Source organism: Bos indicus, chromosome 5 (genome assembly GCF_029378745.1).
Source record: "Bos indicus isolate NIAB-ARS_2022 breed Sahiwal x Tharparkar chromosome 5, NIAB-ARS_B.indTharparkar_mat_pri_1.0, whole genome shotgun sequence".
In the NCBI taxonomy this organism is placed as follows: Eukaryota; Metazoa; Chordata; class Mammalia; order Artiodactyla; family Bovidae; genus Bos; species Bos indicus.
In genome coordinates this window covers 110295620-110318595 of record NC_091764.1, presented here as the reverse complement: position 1 = coordinate 110318595, position 22976 = coordinate 110295620, and the positions used below count along the sequence as shown (strand labels likewise).

General features: G+C 53.7%; 2 long non-coding RNA genes across 4 annotated transcripts; one reads left to right on the top strand and one right to left on the bottom strand.

Moving 5' to 3' along the window:
* Positions 1 to 539: 539 nt before the first annotated feature.
* LOC139183245 (uncharacterized) lies at positions 540 to 21736 on the bottom strand. Its single transcript, XR_011566836.1, has 3 exons — positions 21484 to 21736; positions 3234 to 3396; positions 540 to 2470 (listed from the first exon to the last, which is right to left on the bottom strand). It is a non-coding gene; the product is annotated as an uncharacterized lncRNA (long non-coding RNA).
* On the top strand, positions 8285 to 19737 carry LOC139183242 (uncharacterized). Of its 3 annotated transcripts, none has more exons than XR_011566834.1 (3): positions 8285 to 8868; positions 13885 to 14999; positions 18775 to 19729. It is a non-coding gene; the product is annotated as an uncharacterized lncRNA (long non-coding RNA). The 3 variants fall into 3 exon arrangements; XR_011566833.1 differs by having other exon boundaries at positions 8306 to 8868; positions 13885 to 13996; positions 14786 to 19737; XR_011566832.1 differs by having other exon boundaries at positions 8324 to 8868; positions 13885 to 13996; positions 14808 to 19735.
* Positions 21737 to 22976: the final 1240 nt, after the last annotated feature.

Below are 22976 nucleotides of genomic sequence, written 5' to 3'. Positions count from 1 at the left end.
GGGAGCCCAGGTTCAATTCTTGGTCAAGGAACTAGATCTGAAATGCCTCAACTAAGACCTGGCGTGGCCAATAAATAATTTTTTCAAAAAACTGACCAGGGACTTCCCTGGTGGTCCAGTGGTTAAGAATCTGCCTTCCAAGGCAGGGGACACAGGTTTGATCTAATGCAGAGGACGCAAGTCAGGAAACTAAGATCCCACGTGCCTCAGGGCAACTAAGCTTCATGCCACTGCTATGGAGCCCAGGCACGCTAGAGCCTGTGGTCTGCAACTAGAGAAACCCCACGTGCATTGCAATGAAGACCCAGAGCAGCCAACTTTAAAAATTTTTTTAATTAAAAAAAAAAAGACTGACCATACCAAGTCTGCGGAGGAAGTCAAACTCTCATACTCTGCCAGGGAGAATGTAAAACGGTACAACCACCTTGGAAAATGGTTTGATGGTTTCTTAAAAAGTTAAATATACACCTTGCACACAACCCAGACATTCCACTCCTAGTATTTACCTACTAGAAATGGAAACACATGTACACAAGGACTTTACATGAATGTTCACAGTAGCTTTATTTGTAATAGACAAAATCTGGAAACAGCTCAAACGTCCATCAACAGGTGAACGGATAAACAAACTGTGGTCTATACATACAATGGAATATTCTTCAGTAATAAAAAGGATAAGCTGTCGATACACACAGTGACATGGATAAACTCAAAACAATTAAGTTGAGTGAATGAAGCCAAGCCAAAAAAAAAAAAAAAGAGTATATGACTCCATTTACATACAACTCTAAAAACACAAATTAATCTACAGGGACAGAAGCAGATCATGGTTGCCTGGAGATAGGGTGGAAATGGAGGAAAGGATGACCAAGGGACAGAAAGAAAGTTTTGTGGGTGATGAATATATTATTTTCTTTCTTTAAAGGACCAGGACACAATTTTATTTTGCTGCATCAGGTCTTCACGGCACGAGGGCTCATCCCTGCAGCACTTGGCTTAGTTACCGGGCAGAAGGAGGAGGGCACAGGCCCTAAGGTGGGGAGAGCGCCTGAGCACTGGAGGGACAGGAGCAGCAAGTGAGGAGGTCTGAGACCGGCCTGAGGGGCCAGGCAGAAGCAGGGGACCGGTGAGGAAGCCGCTGAGGGAAGCCAGAGGACAGGAGGTGGACCCAGTGAGGCTGACCAGGGACAGGACCTAGGCCCGCTGTGTTGGAAGGCGAGTCCCCAGGTATGCTATTTTCTTGACCGTGGTGATGGTTTCACACGTGTATACGGATGTGTCAAAACTCACCAACGTGCACATTTTAAACACGTGCAGTTTATTGTATGTTAGTGTTAGTCGCTCAGTCGTGTCCGACTCTTTGCAATCCCATAGACTGCAGCCCACCAGGCTCCTCTGACCATGAGATTCTCCAGGCAAGAATACCAGAGTGGGTTGCCATGCCCTCCTCCAGGGGATCTTCCCAACCCAGGGATCAAACCCAGGTCTTTCACATTACAGGTGGATTCTTTACCCTCTGAGCCTGGGAAGCCCATTGTATGTTAGCTACACCTCAATAAAGATGTTAAAACACAGTGATTTTTAAAAAGGGAAAACAAACACAGCCAGGAATCTGCCTGTCCTCTGATTTACCTGTGCCCTGACTGCTCCTTCTGTCTGGAATGTTCTTTCCGGAGACCCCTATGTTCAACTACCCCGGAAACCTCAGGCCTTCACTCAGTGAGGCCCGCCTTAATGGCCCTGCTTAAAGCTATGGGCCACCCTTCCCCCTACTTGTGACACCCCTTTCGCCTTATCAAACTATATAGAAGTCACTTATTTGGGGCTTTGTTTGTTTCCCTCAATTGGAGTTTGTGCTTTTGGTATAGTTCCCTGATTTAATCTGAGGATCCCAAGTAGGTGTTCCATAGATGTTTGTTAAAGGAATGTTTATTACATTCCAGGAGTTCTAAGTGCTTTTCATAGATCATAGTGACCTCCAGAAGTGGTGCTATAATTCTCCCCACTTTACAGATGGGAAAACTGAGGCACAGGGAGGTGAAGCATGCCCAGAGTTACTCCAGAGCTTTGCTATTAAGCCAGTGCTCTGTCATCTCCTCCCCAGTGGCCGGCTCACCAGGTCACAGCTTCTGGTCACACCTGACAGCTACAACCTGATTCCTCCCAACCACGCCAGCGGCCCCGCCCCCACCCCAATTCCAGAGGTTGAACCAGATCTTACAACAACAACAACAACAATCAGAACCCTTCCTGGTTTCCTCTTGGTGTTCTCTCTGCCTTGGTCCAAGAGGAACGTGAGGGAGAGTAGAAGGGTCCAGAAAAATAAATGGCTTGGGACTTCCCTGGTGGTCTAGGAGGTAAGACTGTGCTTCTACTGCAGTGGGCGGGAGTTCGATCCCTGGTCGGGGAACGAAGATCCTGTATGCCTCGTGGTATGGCAAATAAATGAGCAAATAAATAACTGCAAGCTCTTCATAAGATTAAAAAAAACAAAACAAAACAAATGTCTTCATTAGAAAGGGGGCAGGGCCCTGCAGGTAAGTGGAGTGCACACAGACCACCCTCTGAGTGGGGCTCAATCCTGCCCACAGGTCACGGGGAGCCGACAGGGCTGTAATTCTCAAAGTCCTCAGGACAGAAATTGGCCTCGGCTAGAACTAGTCTCCCTCTGCCCCTCATTCAGGCAGTTGTGAGTTCACTATTCAGCAAGTATTTACAGGCCCTGTGTGCACGGTCTCTGGAAGGCGCAGAGGGCCTTGGGCCCACCTTCTTGGGAACCAGAGGACCCATGGCAGCAGCTCTGCCCTTTGCCCCCAACCAGGACCCCCGGGAGGCATCGCCCCCACCCTCCTCTTGCGGTTGTGGAAGCAGGGTTGGGAGGCACTGGGGCTGCCCCACAGTTTGAGCTGGGTCTGACCCCGCCCCCCCACTCTGACCACCGGGTTCTCCGGCTTCCTCCTTCTCTGCTACCCTGGCTCCTGCACCTCTCCCACCTCGTCTGAGCCCTGGGCCTTCCTCTTTTCCGCTCATCTTCACGAGTCAGTACTCCAGTCCCTGCAGCTGGGTGCCCCTCCTGCCCGGCAGCCACCCTGCCCGCTCTTCAGGGCCTGACCTGTCCCGCGCCTGCTCCCCTCCACCTGCCACCCCCTCAGGAGGTGCCCCCACCCAGGTGCAGTCCAGCACAGGTGCTGTCAGGGGACCCTGTGAGGAAGGGGTCGGGGGGGGGCACCTACCGAAGACACAGTCCCTGCTGTGATATTGCTCCAGGTCCCGGGGTGCCTGGTGCTGGGTGCTGGACCTCAAGTCAGGATTCAGGTTCAAGGACCCAAGCTGCTGCTTCCCACTGGTGACCTCAGACGTATCCTTGGCCCTCTCCGAACCGCTCTGTTTAATTCACTGAAAAATGGAGCACTTGTGACTGGTAAAATCCAAGTTCCTTCCAGATTTTTCGAGCCCTCGGTCTTCCCCGAAGACTTTTAGGCTGCCTGTCTCCATCCTCTGTGCTCCAGCAGCCCTTCCCCTGGCCACTCCTGTAGAAACCGGGTGCCCCACCTGGCACTGTGATCAGTTCTGCATGTGAATATGCTCATGCCCCATGGGCCCTGGAAGTGGCTGCTTAGGAATTCCCGGACTGCCCTCAGCACAAGGCCCTGAGCCTGTGGGTGCCCACTCACAACAATCTTTTATTTTTAATGCCAGACTTTTCTCCTTCAGTCACAACAACCCTGTGTAGTTGTTATGAGTCTCTTTCATAAAAAATGAAGATTTGGGGACATCCCTCGTGGTCCAGTGGCTAAGGCTGTGCATTCTCAGTGCAGGTGGCCGGGTTCGATCCCTGGTCTGGGATCTAGATCCTGCATGCTGCAACTAAGACCCAGCTCAGCCAGGTAAGTAAATTACTTTAAAAAAATTTTTTAATGAAGATTTAGGAACTTCCCTGATAGTCCAGTGGTTAAGTATCTGCCTTCCAATGCAGGAGACACAGGTTCGATCCCTGGGCAGGGAGCTAAGATCCTACATGCCGAGGTGCAGCTAAACCTGCCCACCACAACTAGAGAGAAGCCCACGCTCTGCAGCTACTGAGCCCGTGCTCTACAGTGAAAGATCTTGAGTGATGCACTATGAGTCAATGCAGTCAAATAAGTAAATGTTTTTTTTAATTTTAAATGAAGACTTGAAATTTTAAGGGACTCAGTGGTCACACATCCAACAAGTGTCAGAATCAGGATTCCAACTCAGTTCTATTGGCCTCTGGAGTTCAAACGTTTAAATATCTATAGTGTATATTTGTTTGCTGATGGTGAAGGCATACCAAGAAAACACAGATGACCAAGGTTTGCAACCTTATGATCTGACAAAGTTAAATTTAGGTCAAAGACCATTAAAAATGATGAGAAAGTAGACTTTACAAAGCTAACACTAAACACAATAAAGATATAAAAATATAAATATTTATGTACCAAATAACATAGTGTCAACATCTGTAAAATGGAAACTATAGAAGATGCAAAGAGAAATTGAAGTATGCTAAGAATAAGGGGGACTTCCCTGGCAGGTCCAATTAAGACTCCACACTTCCATCACAATGGGCAGAGGTTTGACCCCTGGTAGGACGAAGCAGCCTGGTAGGCTGCTGTCCAGGAGGTCACTAAGAGTCGGGCACGACTGAGCGACTTCACTTTCACTTTTCACTTTCATGCATTGGAGAAGGAAATGGCAACCCACTCCAGTATTCTTGCCTGGAGAATCCCAGGGACAGAGGAGCCTAGTGGGCTGCTGTCTATGGGGTCGCACAGAGTTGGACACGACTGAAGCGACTTAGCAGCAGCAGCAGCAGGGGAATTAAAATCCCAAGTGCCATGCAGCCAAAAAATAATTTATAAATTAAATTTAAAAATAAAGTGAACGGGTAAATGTATATTAAAAAAAAAAAAAACAACAAAGTATAGGGAACTTGATCCAGCTTCTCTCAGTCTCTGACAGATGCAGTGAGCAAAAAGTTGTTTTTCTAGAACAGCTTGCTGTCCGTGAAGTTGATGGAAACCCAAACACTCAGAGCCTCGTGGTACAGAGCTTAACCCCAAACATCAACCTTGTCCTCCACCTAGAGACGAGCCCATCTACTGTGCACTGAACTGCTCAGGCAGACAGACACACAGGAACATTCAGATGTACACTTAGTCGCACACATTTATACCAAACTGTTACCACTCTCTGAAGGATGGAATTAAGAGTGAGTTTTACTTTCTTATTTTTGCTTCTCTATATTTTCTAGTTTGTCTGTATATCATTTACATGTGGGCTTTTTTTTTTCCTTTTTGACATTTTTTAAAATTCAGGGCACATAGGACTATGGTTAGTTGAAGGATCACACAATGCAGATTTCCGTTAAGAGAAGCCCGCCTCCTCTCATGGGGATTCAGCCAGGAGATACACCATGAAAATGTCAGACCCACAGAAGTCTGGGAGACTAGCAGGTGCTGGTATAACACCTGTTTCTAGCATCTTTCATTCCAATCACTGCCTGATTACTTCATACATCTCTCCTCCTCTTCTCTCCCCATCTTGACCCTGCCCAGCAAAGTCCTCATCTTTCACCAGGATTAACACCTCAGCCTTCCAACTGGCCTTCCTGCCTCTATTCTCTTCTAGCACCTCCATCTCCTCCACACAGCATGCATCTTTCATGATGCTTTGAGAGTGAACTTTAAAAAACACTCTAGGGACTTCTCTGATGGTCCAGTGATTAGGAATCTGCCTGCCAATGTAGGGGACATGGGTTTGATCCCTGGTCCAGGAACTGAGATCCCATATGCTGCAGGGCAACTAAGCCCATGGGCCACAACTATTTAGCCCAAGCACTGCCACTACTGAGCCTGCGTCTGCCAACTACTGAAGCCCATGTGCCCTGGAGCCCGTGCTCTGTAACAGGAGAAGGCACCGCAGTCAGCAGCCCACGCACCATAACTAGAGAAGGCCTGTGCACAGCAACAAAGACCCAACACAGCCAAAAAAAAGAAGTCTGACCACGTCACCACCCCTCCTCCTTCCTAAACACTCTCCTTGGCTCCCATTGTCCTCCAGATAAAGTGTCCTGCCAACCTTCCTAGTGCCACTCTGGACCTCCGCTTGTCCACCGTACCCTAAAACCAAAACATCTCGGTCTTCTCCCAAATTCTTCACATGCTTTCCTTTGCACCTTTGCTCATGCAGCTCCTTCAGTTACCATTAGGCTGCTTTTCCCTCTGTTCAACCCCTCTTCTCTCTTTCAGGTTTGCCCCAAATATCAATACTCCCACTGAGAAGTCCTCCTTGATTGCCCCAGACAGTCAGACAGCTCCCTTTGCTGAGCACCCTCAAGGGCACATGGGCTTCAGTAGTTGGCATATGCAGGCTCAGTAGTGGCAGTGCTTGGGCTAAATAGTCGTGGCCCATGGGCTTAGTTGCCCTGCAGCATATAGGATCTCAGTTCCTGGACCAGGGATCAAACCCATGTCCCCTACATTGGCAGGCAGATTCTTAATCACTGGACCATCAGAGAAGTCCCCAGAGTGTTTTTTAAAGTTCACTCTCAATTCCTGGTGTGTAGAATCATTTCATCACACCCTCGTCGGTACCAGACTGATCCCACAGCATAATCAAACACATTAAAATGTATTCATGTTACATACTAAATATAATCATTTGGCTTTAAACAAGTTTTTAAAGGATGTTTGTAATTCTTCATTTGAAATTTTGATTAATTTCCCCATTTTTTTTTTGGTTCTTTACATAATTTGAAGCTGGTGGTTTTTTTCTTTAGCTCTCAAACATTTTATGGGTTGATAAAAAGCCTTCCGGGTCCTTCCCTGGCCATCCAGTGGTTAAGACTCCACACTGCCAATGCAGGGGGCGTGGGTTTGAGCCCTGGTCAGGGAACTAGGATGCCAATGCTGCAGAGTGCAGCAAAAAAAAAAACTAGAAAGAAAAAAAGCCTTTCCTCCCAATAGTTAAGATGATTCCCCGCCCAGTGCTACCCATGTATCGGGTGCAGTGAATTAGGTGTTCATCTACCTATGTCCTTCTCAGGACCATGAAGCTCAGTGTCAACACAGTGCCTAATTTCTCTCTATAAGGCCAGCAGCCAGAAGTACAGAGCAGGCACTCAGGCACTGTCCACAGAATGGGTAAATTTATGAACTCCCCTAAAAATCTATCTTTCGTCTCTATGAATCTAAGACAACGCAACTTGCATTTACTTCTGTACCTGTCAACTATAATTTTATAACATATTTCTGTAATTTATATCCATTCTCTCCAAAGACCTCTGTTCACATCACACCGTGTGAGTGTCCAGCATGCATGCCCTTGAGAGCCTGCACATGTTACCTCTCTGGATCCTCAGGACGACTCTGTGACATAGATCCTATTATCCCCATTTGACAGATAAAGACACTGAGGCTCAGAGCAGGGAGCTGGTTTGCAAGTAGGAGCTTGCAGAGTGAGGCCATGAACTCAGGACTGTCTGACTCACTGTCCTCAACATCCCTCCCCACCCCTCGCTTGCTGGCCACAGGGCCCACCATCGCTCCTTACTCACTCCACGTCCACCACTGTGCCTCCAGGCAAGCTGCAGACCTTGCCTCCAGCTATACACTTCATCCCGCCACTGGAGAGGTTGTCTCAACCATCACCCACTTCAATCCCATAGACCTTTCCTGAGTACATGAGCTGAGCACCAGGCTGAGAACTAGAACTAAAATAATGAATGCCATTAGTACTCAGCACCATGCCTAATACTCAGGAAAGGTCTATGGGATTGAATGAATGATGGTCAAGGAGCTGTGAGCTCCTCACAGGGACTGAGCCCAGAGCAGAGACAGTGGGACGTCATCTGCCTGCCCTTCCCTTTGAGGATGTTGGAGAATGTCACCTTCAAACACCGGGCCCACCTCCCAGGCTGGGCAGGGAACTCCTGGGTTGCCCCACCTGCCCTACCAGTCGAGTCTGTCCCTCTGGAAGGGGCCTCAGTGCAGCAGCCTCTGGACCCTAGACCACTACACAGGGTTTTCAGAAGAGCACAGGGACAGGCCTGGCCACTTGCTGCCCTCCTCCCTGGACCTCTAGGCCAGCGGGGCCCCAAGAGGCCCTCCTGAGAACCTCCCAAATATGGAGCACTTCACAGTTTGCAAAAGGCACCCCCTCCTTTCCTTCAGTTGACCCTCTCTCCATCCCAGCTAGGGGTAAGGAATTTTCCAGGCCCCCTTGGCTCCTCAAGGCAGAGTTGGGGCCAGGACCCAGAAGTCCAGACTCCAGCCCAACGCAGAGGGGCCTGGGAGCTCTGTTCAGCTCTCAGTCCCTCAGAAAGACCTCTTTCCTGAACCTCCATTTCCCACCTCTACCCTAAGAGGATCTGACTGGACAACTAAGATCCCTTCAGCTTCAACATGCCCAGAGGCTACCACGGTGAGGAGGCTGGCCCTGTTACAGAGGAGAGACAGAGGCCCAGAGCGTTCCAGAGTTCCCACAGCGGCCGCACACTCTGTCCCCGCACCTGGCTATCAGGCGGAGAGGCACCAAGTTCCAGCAGGACCCACAGGGTGAGTCACCAGGTGTGGAAATGATGCTGGCACCAGGAGGCTCGGGGGCTGGGAACCTCACCCCCACTGAAACCACAGCCCAGGAGCGGCGACCATGGGATTCCTAAGACTCACCCAAGAAGATGCACGCAGCCTGCCTGGAGTGGATTTCAGCCAAGGGCAGTGGATGTCACCAGACCGCCAAAAATAATGATAATCACAATACAAACAACAACAGCACTCAGCAGCCTCTATTGTGTCAGGCGCTGTACACCTGTTACCTTCTCTCACTTCACAACAGAGCTGTCAGGTGAGTGTTACAGGACCCCATTTACAGACGAGACCCCCCCAGGCTCAAGAGACTAAGGAGCTCCGCCCCCGTCACACAAGGAGGAAGCAGGTCCCCTGCTCTGATGCCCCGAACCTCACAACTGCTGCCTAGTGGCCTGGGAGGCGGAGTGGGGTCAGGGCACTGGACTGAGAGATACGTGACCCAGGGGGCAGGCAGGGGTCTGACCTGGACCTTCCCCAAGGCCCTTCCTCGGGCCATGACACTCAGGACGCCTCGGAGGCCTGCAGGCCCATGGGCCACGGGCTGAGGCTGGCAGAGAGCGGGGAGGCTGCAGCCTTGTGGTGACTTAAGTGCCCCGGTGCCCTCCACAAGCACGCGGCCAAAGGTGCCTGCTGTCACCAGGCAGGAATGTGTCCGAACGGGACCCGGAGCCAGGCCACAGGACCCCGGGACAGAGGGGACCACTCGGGAGCCCAGGCTGGCACTCCACGGCACCGGCCACGGGGCTGTTCCCAGATGGAAGGCCGCACCAGGGACCCTCAGGCAGATGCGGGCGTGACCGGGGCCGCCCGGAGAGCAGGCCCGAAGGCCCGCCCCGACAGGCCCACGGCCCGGGCTGAGCTCCAGGGCTCGAGGGAGACAGTCACGTGGGGGTACAGGGTACAGCCATTCTGGGAGAGGGAAGACAGAAGGAGCAGACGCTTGGCGAGGGAAGGTGGAGCAGCGTGTGTGGGGGAGGTCTCCAGGCTGAGGGGCACATCTGTGACGAAAAGCAGGACTTCATCTTAGGGCGGTGGACCCTCCCGCCAGGGCCGGCTCTGGTTCCCAGCCGGACCTTGCTGCCCTTCCTCTGACATCTCTGCCTCAGGCCTCATCTCCACCCCCCCCCCACCCACCCCAACTCCTTTACTCTCTCTCTCTCCCTTGCATTCCTCTGGGAGCCGATCAGGGCTTGAATGACACCCCAGATGACTCTTTGCTATTAATTCCCACACACAGAATGGGCCCCTTGTTCTCCTCTCCCGGAGGAATAGCCGTGGCCAAAGCCATCCCAAGAGTCTCTGACTTAACCCTTCTCCTGGCTGCTCCTCTGCATGTCCCCACGCCCAGGGCCAGGGGGCCGGGAGGGGGTGGGGTGCAGAAAGGGTGTCGAGGAGAAACAAGGGCTCCTACAGCCCACAGCTCCTGGAAAGACATCCTCATGATGGGAGAGCAGGGCCACCTCAACCTTCCCGGGGGAGCTTGACCCCAGCCCCTCCCCTGAGGGCTCTTGCCAGACCCTGGTGGGCAGAAGGCCTTTCCACCGAAGTGTGGGAGGTCCAGGGTCTATGGCCTCCACTCTGGGGCCAGCCTCATGTCTCGGTCCCCAGAGAGGCTCCTTCAAGGGGCAGCTGGAAGGCATGCGCCCTTGGCCCCGCCCTGGCCTCGAGGGGGTTAACAGGACTAGAGGCCAGACACCACCTGTCCTGGCAGGTCACTGAGGAGAGACAAGAGGTGCCCGTGGCCTCTTTTGATCCTCCAAGCCTGGAGGACAGGGAGGAACTGGTCTGTTGAGTCAAAACTCACCATCTCTTCCTTTCCTGTTCCTACCCTACCCCCACCCTTACCAGTTTAGACAATGAGTGGGAAACACTGCGCCAGCCATCGAGGCCAGCCCTCACTGCCCAGATGGGGAAACTAAGGCCCAGAGGGAGGAGACCATGGTCCCATCCCTCTGGAAGTCCGTGGCACAGCCTTGTCCCCAAGTCTCTGGCTTCTGGACCAAGACACTGTTCCCTTCCCCATTCCCCTCCATTTCCACCTTCCACCATCCCACTACCGCTGTCCCAATTCCATGGGCCTGCTGCGTGACCTTAAGCAAATCAGCTTGACTCTCTGGGCGCTGGAAAACTAACACACAAATGGATCCAAACACCAGCTCTGCCACCAGTATCTGCAACCTTTGCCTCCTGCCCCAGGATCAGGTACAAATCCCTGGGTCTAACTCAATGAGGATGGCACCAGGAAGGCCCGAACTCATCAACTCATCCTCCAGCCCCATCTCCCACCAGTCCACCTCCCAGACTCGGTGCAGTGGTGAAGGGCCCTAGAGGCAGTGGTGGTGACTCTGGAAACAAGAGGGAGACAGTCCTAGCACAGGCCTGAGGGAGCAGCAGGGGGCCCAGGGCACGGCGGTGGACCCGGCGAGGTGGTGTGGAGCCAGGTGCGGAGGACCCTGAAGGTCGGGACAGGAGGCCCTGCACCCTCAGCCTCAAGAGCTGCTCTGTACAAATCTCAGCCTCTCTAAGTTGCTTGTCCCCATCTTTCTCATTTTCCCAGGACCCTCTGACCCCTGGCAACAACACCCTCCCCACCCTACCCCCACACACACCTCCTGGTACAGGGACAGAGCAGGTGAGGGATGGTGGGGAAAGATGAGAAATAGACAGAGAGAAAGATGAGCGTCTGAGAGCAGGGCCAGGTGCTAGAGAGAGAGAGCCGCCCAGCTGAGGACAGACAAGATGCCAGCGGGGCAGAGAGAGCCAGAAAGGCAAGGACACTGAGACACAACCACACCTTTGGGGTCAAAATGACGGAGCCTCCCAGAGAGGGGTCTGCAGATGGAAAGAGGAAAAACCGGAAGTAATGGAGGAAGAGAAGGTAATCCAGGCAGACTGTGGTGTTGGAGAAGACTCTGGAGAGTCCCTTGGACAGCTAGGAGATCCAACCAGTCCATCCTAAAGGAAATCAGTCCTGAATATTCATTGGAAGGACTGATGCTGAAGCTGAAGCTCCAATACTTTGGCCACCTGATGTGAAGAACTGACTCCTTGGAAAAGGCCCCGATGCTGGGAAAGATTGAAGGCAGGAGGGGAAGGGGATGACAGAGGATGAGATGATTGGATGGCATCACCTACTCAATGGACATGAGTTTGAGTAAACTCCAGGAGTTGGTGATGGACAGGGAGGCCTAGTGTGCTGCAGTCCATCGGGTCGCAAGGAGTTGGACACAACTGAGCGACTGAACTGAACTGAAATGAATGGAGGGAGAGAAGGAAATCCAGGCAGACAGAAAAACAGGGCCATGGATGAGGCAGTAGAAGAGAAAAGGGGGAAAAGCGAAGGTCAGGAGGAAACAGAGAGGCTGAGGGGGTGGGGACATGGGCTGCCCTGGCTGCACTGCTCAGGCCCCTCCCAGGCTCCTCTGCGTTTCCCGCAGGCCCACGAAGCCCCCTTGGGCCGCCGTAGCCTGCACACCTCCAGTGCTCCAGCGCCACACAGGAGGACTCGGCCCTTGGCTTCCAAGGGCCCAAGCCATGCCTGCTCAGGACACAGCAGGGAGGAGGGCACCATGGAAGTCCAGGGGCCCAGCCTGACCAAGAGGCAGGAGCTTTGAGGCTGAGGATGGGGGCCTCCGAGACCCTCTATTCTAATAGTTCCCCCACCAGCTACAGCATAATCACAGTGGAGCTTTGAAAAAGAAATCCCACCCAAATCTACGGCTCAAATTAGGACCTGGGAATCAGTATTTAGAACAAGCTTGCCGATGAGCTTTGGGCCACACTGACAGATGTGGGTGAGGCTGGTGGTCAGAGCTGGGCTGTGCCCCACCCAAGGTCACACCGCAGTTCCCTGCAGAGCCAGGCCTCACAGTGAGGCCTCTCAGGTCCCAGCCCAGGGGCCGGAGGGTGGTCCACACAGTGCCAGGCACACAGGAAGGGCTTAAAGCGGGCAGGGCCGTCTCCCTTTCCCTCTGTCCCACTACCCTCAGGGCCCCGGATCCAGCTCTCCAGGGGCAGCCAGGGCAGTCAAAGAGCCAGAAATCAAATGGGGAGGGGGAAGGAAGGCTTTGGGCCAGAATGGGGTTTCTCTCCCCCATTTCCCCACCCCCAGCCCCCTAGTGCCAAGGCCTGGGGCTGCCAGCTCCAGCCAGAGATGGGGGTGGAGGGTGGGGCAGGAGAGAGGAGGGGAAGACCCGGGGCTTCCTGTCCCCCCGCACACACACACACCCCTGGTTTTTTCCCTCAGCCTCCTTGGGCTCAGGGCTGGGTCCCCTGGGGCGGTGGTGTCTGAAGCTGACAGAGCTGCCCTGTCCTTCCTGCCTGCTGGGGGAAGGGGTGGAGCTGGCGGGGGAGCTGGCTCAGATGCCCTGTTCCCTCCTCCCCTTCCCTAGGTCCTCAGGGGCTTGGTGTCCGACTATCCCTGATATCCCTGATAGATCTAGCCCTGATAGATAGGTGTCTAGACTATCCAGCCTATCCCTCCAGGTGCCCTGCATTCCGAAAGGAGGGAGAGCACTGGACTGGAATCAAGACACACGCTTGCATCACTCGAGAGACCCTGGGCAGGTCTCCCGCTCTGATCCTCGGCCTCCCTGCTCTCCTCTAATCCTCCCCCATTCCCGTCTTCTCCATGAGGCTGTGTGTGTTCATTCATTCATTCATTCATCAGGCCCCTCTGGCGTGCCTGGCGCTCAGCTGATCCCCAGAGGTTCGTGAAGCTGACATCCTTGTGGGAGGAGAAACAATACCAGGGATTTCCTGGAGATCTGGTGGTTAGGGCTCCTTGCTTTCACTGCAGAGGGTCCAGGTTCGACCCCTGGTCAGGGAACTAAAAATCCCACAAGCCACACAGGGCAGACAAAAAAAAAAGAATGACTAATCCCACAATAAATGTATAATCGTAAGTTGTCGTGAATAGTATAAAGGAAAAGGCTGAGGGGTTGTTAGAAAGAGTAGTGGACCCTGGAGGATTGGGGCAGGGACTCTGCAGACTTTAGGTTGAGCCCAAAGAAGAAGCCAGCAAGGTGACAGTGGAAGTGAGTTCAGGGAAGGAAGAGCATTTGTGGGGACTTGGAGGCCTGAGTTGAGGAAAGCAGAGGATGGACACTCTGGCTGGAGTCTCGGGGTGAAAGTGGGGCAGGTCATGCCAGACCAGGCTAAAGATTTGGGATTTTCTCAGAGGCGTAAGAAGAAAATACTCATTTGATCTGTCTGTAATCTAAGATTTTATTTCCCTGCGTGCATGTGTGTCTGTGGCATTTGTGTGTTTTAGAACCAATGAATGAGGAACTTCCCCAGTGGTCTGGTGGCTAAGACTCCACACTCCCAAATCAGGGGGCCCAGGTTCGATCCTTGATTCAGGAACTAGATCCCACATGCTGCAGGTAAGGATTCGAATGCTACCACTGAAGATCCCAAGGGCCGAAACTAAGACCCAGCACAGCCTAATAAATACATTAAAATAAATATTTTTTAAACCATTAGTCATAAAATAAAAATAAGTAAATTGGGATTCCTCAAAAATTAAAAAAAAAAAAAAATTAAGAAGAACAAATGAATGAACTGCTGACTGCGGAGAGTGAACCATGGGTCCTGCCCCCTAAGGGCTAACGAGATGCTGTGACTGGACCAGTGGACCGGTTCTCTGGGGAAAGGAGAAGCAGGGCAGGGCTCTCAATGGATTCTCTCCCTGGTCAATGAGATTCAACTAGCACACTCTGAGCACCCGCTGTGTGCTTACATGCCCAGCCCTTAGCAGATGCCTCAGGGAGAAAAAAAAAAAAAAAACAGATGTGGGCATTTTCCTATACAACCTCCATATCCCCAAATCTGAAAGTCCCCCCAGAGATCTTAGAGGCCAGCTCTCTCATTGGACAGATGAAGTAATGAGAGAGCCCAGAGAGGGCGACTGACCTGCCCCAGGTCACACAGCAAGAGTCGAGACCGGGGCGGAATTGGGAGCAGCTTCTCCCACAGCCCGTGCTAAAGGTGCTGAGCTACTAAGACTTCTGCTCAGGGTTCTAGCCCAGAACAGGAGACTTTCAAAGTCTGACTTCTCAACCTGCCACCTGGATACAAAAATCCCCATGCCTGGCAGCCTTAAGGATATATTATACTTCCTGCTTGAATCAATGCACCCCAGGGCTGTGCCAAGTCCTTTGCTCTTATTGCAGTAAATGCAACTCTTGACCCTAGGAAGGGAAGAGATTTTCCTCGGTGCATTATATCCAAGGCATTATTCCACCCAACATGACTGTGAAACTTCTGGACATCAACTGACACTGGAGATAGGACTAGAGAAGGCCATGCCCACGCCAGCCTTCATTCTCAAGCACCATGCGAAACACCTGCCAGTCCTCGTCTCTCTCATTTTTGCATTCCCATGAGGTAGGCAGTGCTACGCTCATTTGGGGGCTTCCCTGGTGGCTCAGAGGGTAAAGAATCTGCCTGAAATGCAGGAGACCTGGGTTCGATCCCAGAGTTGGGAAGATCCCCTGGTTTACAGAAGTACAGATTGAGGCACAGGAAGATAATGTGACTGGCCTGATCCCACTGCTGGTTAGCAGTGGATTTGAACTCTGGTCTCTTTGGTTCTGAGTCTCAATCTTATTGGGCTTTCCTGGTGGCTCAGCAGTAAAGAATCCACCTGCAATTCAGGAGACACAGGAGACACGGGTTTGATCCCTGGGTCAAGAAGATCCCCTGGTTAGGAAATGGCAACCCATTCCAGTATTCTTGCCTGGGAAATCCCATGGACAGAGGAGCCTGGAGGGCTACAGTCCATGTAGTCTCAAAGAGTTGGACGCAACTGAGCGACTAAGCCCACACGCACACTCACGCTCATCATCACTCAGCTCCATTTCTCATTATAAAGTGACATCAACAAAGAAGGCATGATAAGAAGGCAATCTTATCATGGGGAGGCCCCGTAGAGTGCACACACGAACACTAAAATCCCACTGGCTCATCCATTTTCACTTTCAGGGGCCAGAGATAAACTCGCCAGATGAGAGATACACTCACAGCACAAACCTCCAATGGGCATCTGGCTCCATTCACACCCAGTCCAGTCTCCTGCTCTTTGGCAGCCACAGCCTGGGCCATTTCCTAGATGACAGAGTGAAATGACAGGGACTCCGGAATGGGAAGACCTAGTTATTCCAGTCACCTCCTAAACTGGGAAACCTGGATAAGCCCCTCCCCTCAAGCTGTCCAGAGCATCAACCCCCTCCAGGGACAACACCAAGGGGCCCACGTGATAAGGCCACCCTCCGTACCCCCCACCCATCCTTTCTTTCCTCCATCATCACCACTGTCTTCAGCCCATCACCTCTCTCTTCTAAAAGGTGTGTGAGCAAGTCTGCACGAGGGAAAAACTCCCAGCTTGTTCACAAGCTCCCTGAACACGAGCTGAGCACTCGCCCCACTTTATCACCCTACCGACAGCAGAGGGTGGGTCTTCAGGAAACCTGGGGCCAAAAGTCCTGACCAAGCGGTCGAGCTCCAAGACCAAATAGTTCTGTGATCTAGGCCAACCACTTCCCTTTCTGCTTTTGTCCAATGGGATGACGATCCTGCCGATGGGAGGACATCGGACAACTGCACTTGGGCAGGACAAGAAGCAGTGACTCCTGTCAAACCCAAGGTCAACCGACAGCCACCCTCTGAGGCAGAGCCTGAGATGCTAATAACAATAGCGGCCATTTACTGAGCCCCGTCATGTGCCAGGCACTGTCCTAAGTGTTTACATACATTAACTGGTTTTATCCTCACCCTGACCTGGAAGGAAACAGATTCAGAGACATTAGGTCATTTGCCAAGGACACACTGCTAGTAAGTGGGTGCAGGGAGGGGCAGGATTTGAACTCACAGCTGCCTGACTCAAGAGCACCACACCAGTGCTCCCGTGTCTGTTCATCAAGTCATCACTTGCCTCACTCTGCACCTCTGTGCACCAGGCGTCCTGGAGGAAGGTGAGAAAGCCTCAGCCCGCAGGTCTGCACCCCACAGGGATGATGTCCTGCTGGCAAGGTGACCAAGGCAGGACACAGGGGAGGCTCCAGGCCTTGGCCAACAGGCAAGGTGCTCTGTGGGCAGGACTTGGCCTGCTGGGTTCGGGTCACACAAGGGGATGGCGAGGGGGCGGAGAGTAGATACAGCTGCAGCTTAGGTCAAGTGCAGGGGCAGGGAGACAGCGGGTGGTGGAGCTCTGTGGGATTGAGGACTGTGCCCTAAGGTGCGCCCAGGCTCCTCATGGGGGCACCTGCACCTTCTTCTTGACTCTTAAGAGAAAGGAAGGAAGAGAGAAAAGGCCCAGAGTCAGAGGAAAGGACTTAGGAAAATGAATGAACGATTCAATCTCCATCTCATCCGCAAGGAGAAGGGTGAGGAGGAAGAGGAGTTGGGGTATGCATTTTAAACAAAGTTCCATCTCTTCATTATAGCAGTTAGAGCTTTTCACACCCTCAAAGGCCCTGCCTCTCTACAAAGAAAAAGTGGAAAGCAGTGTTTCCCAAACTCAGTTGCCCACAAAACTTGTCTTTTCAAGAGAAGCTGATCAATGCCTGGGGAACACAGAGCGCCCTGAGGCACCACCTTGGAAACGCTGGGTCAGGCACTGGCCTCTAATTTTGAAATATAATTCACGGGCTACTGAATCTGGAAATGGCCTTGGAGATAAGCTAGCTGCCCCCACATTCTATAGGTGGGGAAACTGAGGCCTAGAGAGGGTAGAAAGTGGCCGAGGCAACCCCATGGCCCACAGCTCTGCTGGGATTTGACTGCCCCAACCCTGCTTGGCCGCGGAGGACCGTGGCCATGCCAGGGTTCCGGGTTTCTATGCAGGTCTCTCATCAAACTCTGAGCTCCTCAAAGCCAGGTCTGGCCTCCACCACCACCTCCCTACCCCAGCTCCTGGCCCAACGCCCCACACAGAGGGTATGTTCACAAAAGTTCACCACAGCGTGAGCGGTTCGGGGAGACACCAGGAAGGGCTTTCCGGCAGCTGGGCTTGGATGGCAGGAACGAGCAGCTCTGAGGGCTTCTAAGAAGAGGGCAGAGGCCAGCTGCCCCGAGGCAGCCCTGGGCACTGGCCCCAGCTTCCTTGTTCCCGGAGTGGGCGGGCTTGGGAGGGCAAGGAGGACACAGGCCCCAGGAGCTGCCTTCCTGGCCCAGGTCCGCGACCCTCAGCTTGGACCAAAAACAAGGGCCGGCGAGAACCCTTGTCAGGACAGGCCTGGAATGCCGTCCTTCCCTCCGCCACCCCCACCCGCGCTCAGGCTTCCACCTCCAGGTAGCCGCTCCGGTCCACCCCAGCTTTCCCCATCTTTTGCTCCCAACTTGGGTGACATGTCCACTCAGGGAAGATTCCCTGAAGTTATGCTGGGGCCTGGAGGGGCCGAGACCAAGAGGAAGGCATGTCCCTGCCCTCAGGGGGGCCTCCCAGGAGGAGGTGGAGATCAGCCTGGATGCCAGGCTGTGCAGTGAGGGGGTGAGGCAGCCATGGAGCCATCACCCTCTCCTCCGCGGGAAAGGAATACAGGAAAAGAATTCCAAGCGAGGCGTGTCCCGAAGAGAGGGCCTCTGAGCTGGGCTGCCAACAGCGACGAGGGGGAGGGAAAGCACAGAGCCAGTGCAAAGGCCTCGGGGAGGGGTGGGGGGTGCAGGAGGCAGGAAGCTATGCCTGGGGTCTGGCGGCGGCAGAGCAGAGTGGTCAGAGGCTGGGCTGGAGGGGAAACTGTGGGTACCAGGCCGGGCCTTCCCATCATTAGCTGCGTGAGCTTGGGCTGATCACTGAACGTTTTTGAGCCTCAGTTTCCTTCCCAGAAGGAGAATAAGGATGGCACCTGAGTAGGGAGAACTGTTGAGGCTCCCAGGACAGGGGTGTCCACGGTGGGGCCGGTCCAGAGGGCTCTGGAAGTGTGGTCTTCACTGTCGAGGGGCCACCAGCAGGGGAGGCCCACCCATGAAGCACTTGTCACACTGCCCTGGTCTGACTCTGGGATTCAACAGGCAGATTACAAACTCCTGACTCTAATCCACAGTCACTGCTCTGTAAACACCTGTGCACCTGAATTGATGTCAACAGCACCCCCACCTCCCAGTCTCTAAACTATTTTTTCTAATTATCATTTACTGAGCACTTACTCTGCACCTTGGACAGCAAGGAGATCAAACCAGTCCATCCTAAAGGAAATCAACCCTGAATAGTCATCGGGAGGACTGATGCTGAAGCTGATGCGCCAATACTTTGGCCACCTGATGCGAAGAGCTGACTCCTTGGAAAAGACCCTGATGGTGGGAAAGATTGAAAGCAGGAGGAGAAGGGGACGACAGAAGATGAGATACTTGGATGGCCTCACCGACTTGATGGACATGAGTTTGAGCAAGCTCCAGGAGATGGTGATGGACAGGGAAGCCAGGCATTCATGGGGTCGCAAAGAGTCGGACACGACTCAGCAACTCAACAACAACTCTGCACCAAACATTCAGAGTGTGTGTATTCTTTTTGTTTTTTATTTTGGCCGCGCAGCATGTCTTGCGGGATCTTAGTTCCTCAAACAGGGTTCGAACCCAAGACTTCAACAGTGAAATAGCCACGTTCTAACCACTGGCCCGCCAGGGAATTCCTTGCATACTCTTTTTTTTTTATAACACTTTTTCTATTTATTTAATTTTGTATCTATAAAAGATGATGAATATTCACAAAGCTTAACTGTAATAATCATTTCTTGATGTATGTAAGTCAAATCATTATGCTATCAACCTTAAACTTACACAGTACTGTATGTCAATTAGATTTCAGTGAAACTGGAAGAAAAACTTAAAAAAAAAATGAACATTTAACCTATTCAAAAAGCTCTGTGCCTGTGTATTCTTATTTAATTCTCCCATCCACTTGGGATATAGTGATATATAAAATGCTCAACATCTTATACAAGCAAAAACCAAGTGTGAGAGGTTAACAGCATAATCTGCCCAAGGCCATATGGATAGGAGTGGCAGGGTTTCGTGACTCCAAGACCAGTGTTCTTTCCACTGTACCTGAACCGCGAAGAACATGTCTGACCAGAGGTAGGGGACCTCCCACCGCCCGCCTCCCTCCCCACCATACACTCTCCCAGGCTAAGCTTCTGTCTGAGTATTGTACCCTTGACCCTGACCTGTGCCCCTCAGCCCTCCCCCTTCCCAATGCACAGTCCCTCCCCCGACACACCCCACAACTCCCCGAACACCTCAGGGTCACTGCACTCTGGCCTCCAGCTCAGGGGTCCAGAGCCCAGCCCCCTCCCTTCTCCGGGGAGATTTTGGGTTCTGCAGGGGGTAACCACAGCCTCAGGGTTCCAGAGACCCCAGTCAGGGAGAGCAAGTCCTCCCAGGGCACTGCAAAAAGCAAACACTTCTGGACCCCCATGCCCAGAAATTCAAAATTAGCCAGTCTGTAGGGGACCCAGGCTTCAGTGTTTCTTTAAGATGCCACAGTGACCCTAAAGTGCAGCAAGATTTAGAAGCAATGCTCGAGGCGATTGCTGGGAGCTGGTCAGAAAGTGGGAGCAGGGCTCAGGCCTGAAGAAGGAGTGAACGGACAAGCTGAACCATGCGGGTCTCATCCTCATGGTGCCTGGAGGTGCTAAAGGGCCTTCCTGCTTGGCCCCAGCTCAGCTGAACAGCAGATTTCCCATCACATCTCACCTGGGGATCTGGGAGGCGGGTGGGGGGACGTAACCAATGCCCCAGAGGACAGATGAGGGACTGGGACCTTCCACAAAGTTGGACCAGTGCCCCCCAGGAGAGGGCTCGGGAGCTAAGGGGTTAAGGGTCACGGCCGACCCAAAGCAGCTCCAACAGGCAGAGTCATCAGTGGGCTTTACATCTGATGGACAGAATTTCATTTGCTCTGTTCCTCTCAGGGGCCCATCTCAGGAGTAAATCTGGCACCAGCTCCACAGAACCCAGGTTGGATCCCAGAAAAACCCTGCCAGTCCCGAAAGGCCTCCGCCCAGGGAAGCCAGCCTGAACCTTACCATTATACCCTCCCTTCTGGGGAGAGAGAACAGGCTCCAGAGTTCCCCAGCACCACACCTCTCCCAGGATGGGTATACGTGGGACTGGGGGGCGAGGTGTGGTGAGGGGTCACCAGCATTCCTGGGGGAGGGTCAGGAATGAGAGGGCAAGGACCCCTCCCATCCCCAGCGGGGAAAAGAGCAGAAGGGGGCGCTGGCCACCAGGCTGGTTCTGCCAAGGACAGAGGCCCCGTGTCCTCATCGTCCTCCTCCAGGAACCCTCCCCCTCTCCAAACCCCCTGCTCTCCAGGGATGAATACGGGGCCTGCACCTTCCCCTGCTGGGGAAAGCTGGGCCCCAGGGGCCTGCAACAGATGGAGGGGATCAAGAGTTGCCAGCATGGTGGGCAGTGTGTTCACAGCACAGTGTACGCCCCCAGCCACAGCCCTGAGCATCTGACAGCACTCCCCCCCGCCCCGCACCCCTGCAGGCCCACCTTCCTCACCCAGCACCTCTCAGCAGAGAGCCCAGTACAGCTCTTGGAAACAGGAACAGAGGGAGAGAGACAGAGACAGAAACAGAGGGAGGGGAAGAGAGAAGACTCTTCTGTCCAGCCTGGCTTCTCTGCAGACCCAGAGCGCCCACCGCCACCCCCACCCCCATCCTGGCACAGCTGGGCCAAGGGGGTGGGGGTAAGGGAGGAGGCAGGCAGTCGAAAGGGGAGTCGTGGGACCCCACACCTGGCTTCTTACCCTCTGTAACCACCCCTCCCCACCCCAAGGGGGTCTCAGGCCAAGTCACGGATGCCACAGACACCACACCTCCTCAAGAGGAGGAACCAAGGGCTGGAAGGATGAGCAGGGACCCACCGGGATCGAGGGATGCCAGGCAGACGGGCAGCGGGCGGGCCGCAGCAGGTGTCGGAGACTGCTGCGGGCAGCCGGACACAACCGACTGGATGCTCGTCCCTCCGTCCCTCTGTCCATCCAGGGTGGCTCCTCTCTGGGCGGCTCTGAGGCCGGGCGGGCGCTGTTAAAAAGCTTTTTATGTGTGTGTGTGTTAATCACATGATTGCCGTTCACCTGTATTTCGAACAAAGACAGCTCACTGTTTCAAGGCCCCGAACAAGAGTCTGGGCACAGGGAAGAGAAGGGAGGCGGGGGGAGGAGGGTTGGCAGCGCCGGGGGTGGCGTCGAGGAAAACTGGGGGGAGATTGTCCAAGGCCGGCGAGCGAGAGAAAGAGAAAACCCTTATCAAACTCCTAATTCACTGGGCTCCGAGGCCCCAGACACACTGGCCCGATTGTCTGGCTGGTTGTGTGTGCGAGCATGTGTGTGTGTGTGTGTTCCAGTGTCCGCTCCCCCCACCCCCAACATGCCTTCGCCTCGTGTGACTACCTCATTGTGTCCCATTACCCACCCCCTCCAACCCCCTTGGCCTTTCCCAAGCACGAGGCCTTGCCTGGACCCCCTTTCCAGCCCCGCTCCAGACGCGACTCCCTTGGGCTGGGCCCGGGGCCTCGCCCAGCCGCTGAGGAGCTCAGAACCGTCCATGGTCATCATCGCGGCCCCAGCTCCATCTGTCCTCCTCACACACCCGCACCTCTGCCTCAGCACCCACCTTTTGAGAAGAGAGAGGGGCTGTGGTCTTAGAGGCCTGTGAAAGCCTTAGATGATGGGCAGGGCAAAAAAATGAAGGAGTCACCCCGCTGAGGGGAGTGGGGTTGAGTAGAGAAGTGGGCAGAGAGGAAGAAGACTCCTCACCCTTTCTCCGGGTGGGGGAGTGGGGGGTGGCTTGACAACCAGGACTGGGACTCCCCCTACCAGGGTGGAGGGAGTTGGGTCCCAGGAAATAGGGCCCCAGAAGCTTTTCAGACCTACTTGAAGAGGACCCCAGCCCAGTGCGGGCCCAGCCTCCCGCACACTTTAGCCTTTCTCTCTAGCCAGCCCAGGCCTTGCGGTGCTGGGTGTCCGGTGAGAGGAGACTGGGGGTGAAGCCGGGGCATCTGCACTGGGCAGGGGGTATCCAGCTGCACCCCGCTTCACCAGGTATGGACCTGTAATCTTCCTCTCCTGCTGTCTGAGAAAGAGGACAGCTGGGTGGGGGGTAGGAGGCGGGGTGAGACAGGCTGGCACGCAATAAGAGGTCTTAAGTGAAGCAACACCGGCCAGTGTCACCCCCCCACTGACAGAACCGTCACCTGCCTTCTCCTCTGCCAGCTGCCCATTCCGACACCTGAGACAGAGGTTGGGGGTCCCAGGTGGGCCCAGTTTTCGCCCAAGGGACACGTTGTGACCCTCCCCACCTACCTCCACTGGCTTTCCCGGCCTGACCACCCCCACTCCTACACCTTCCCAGGATG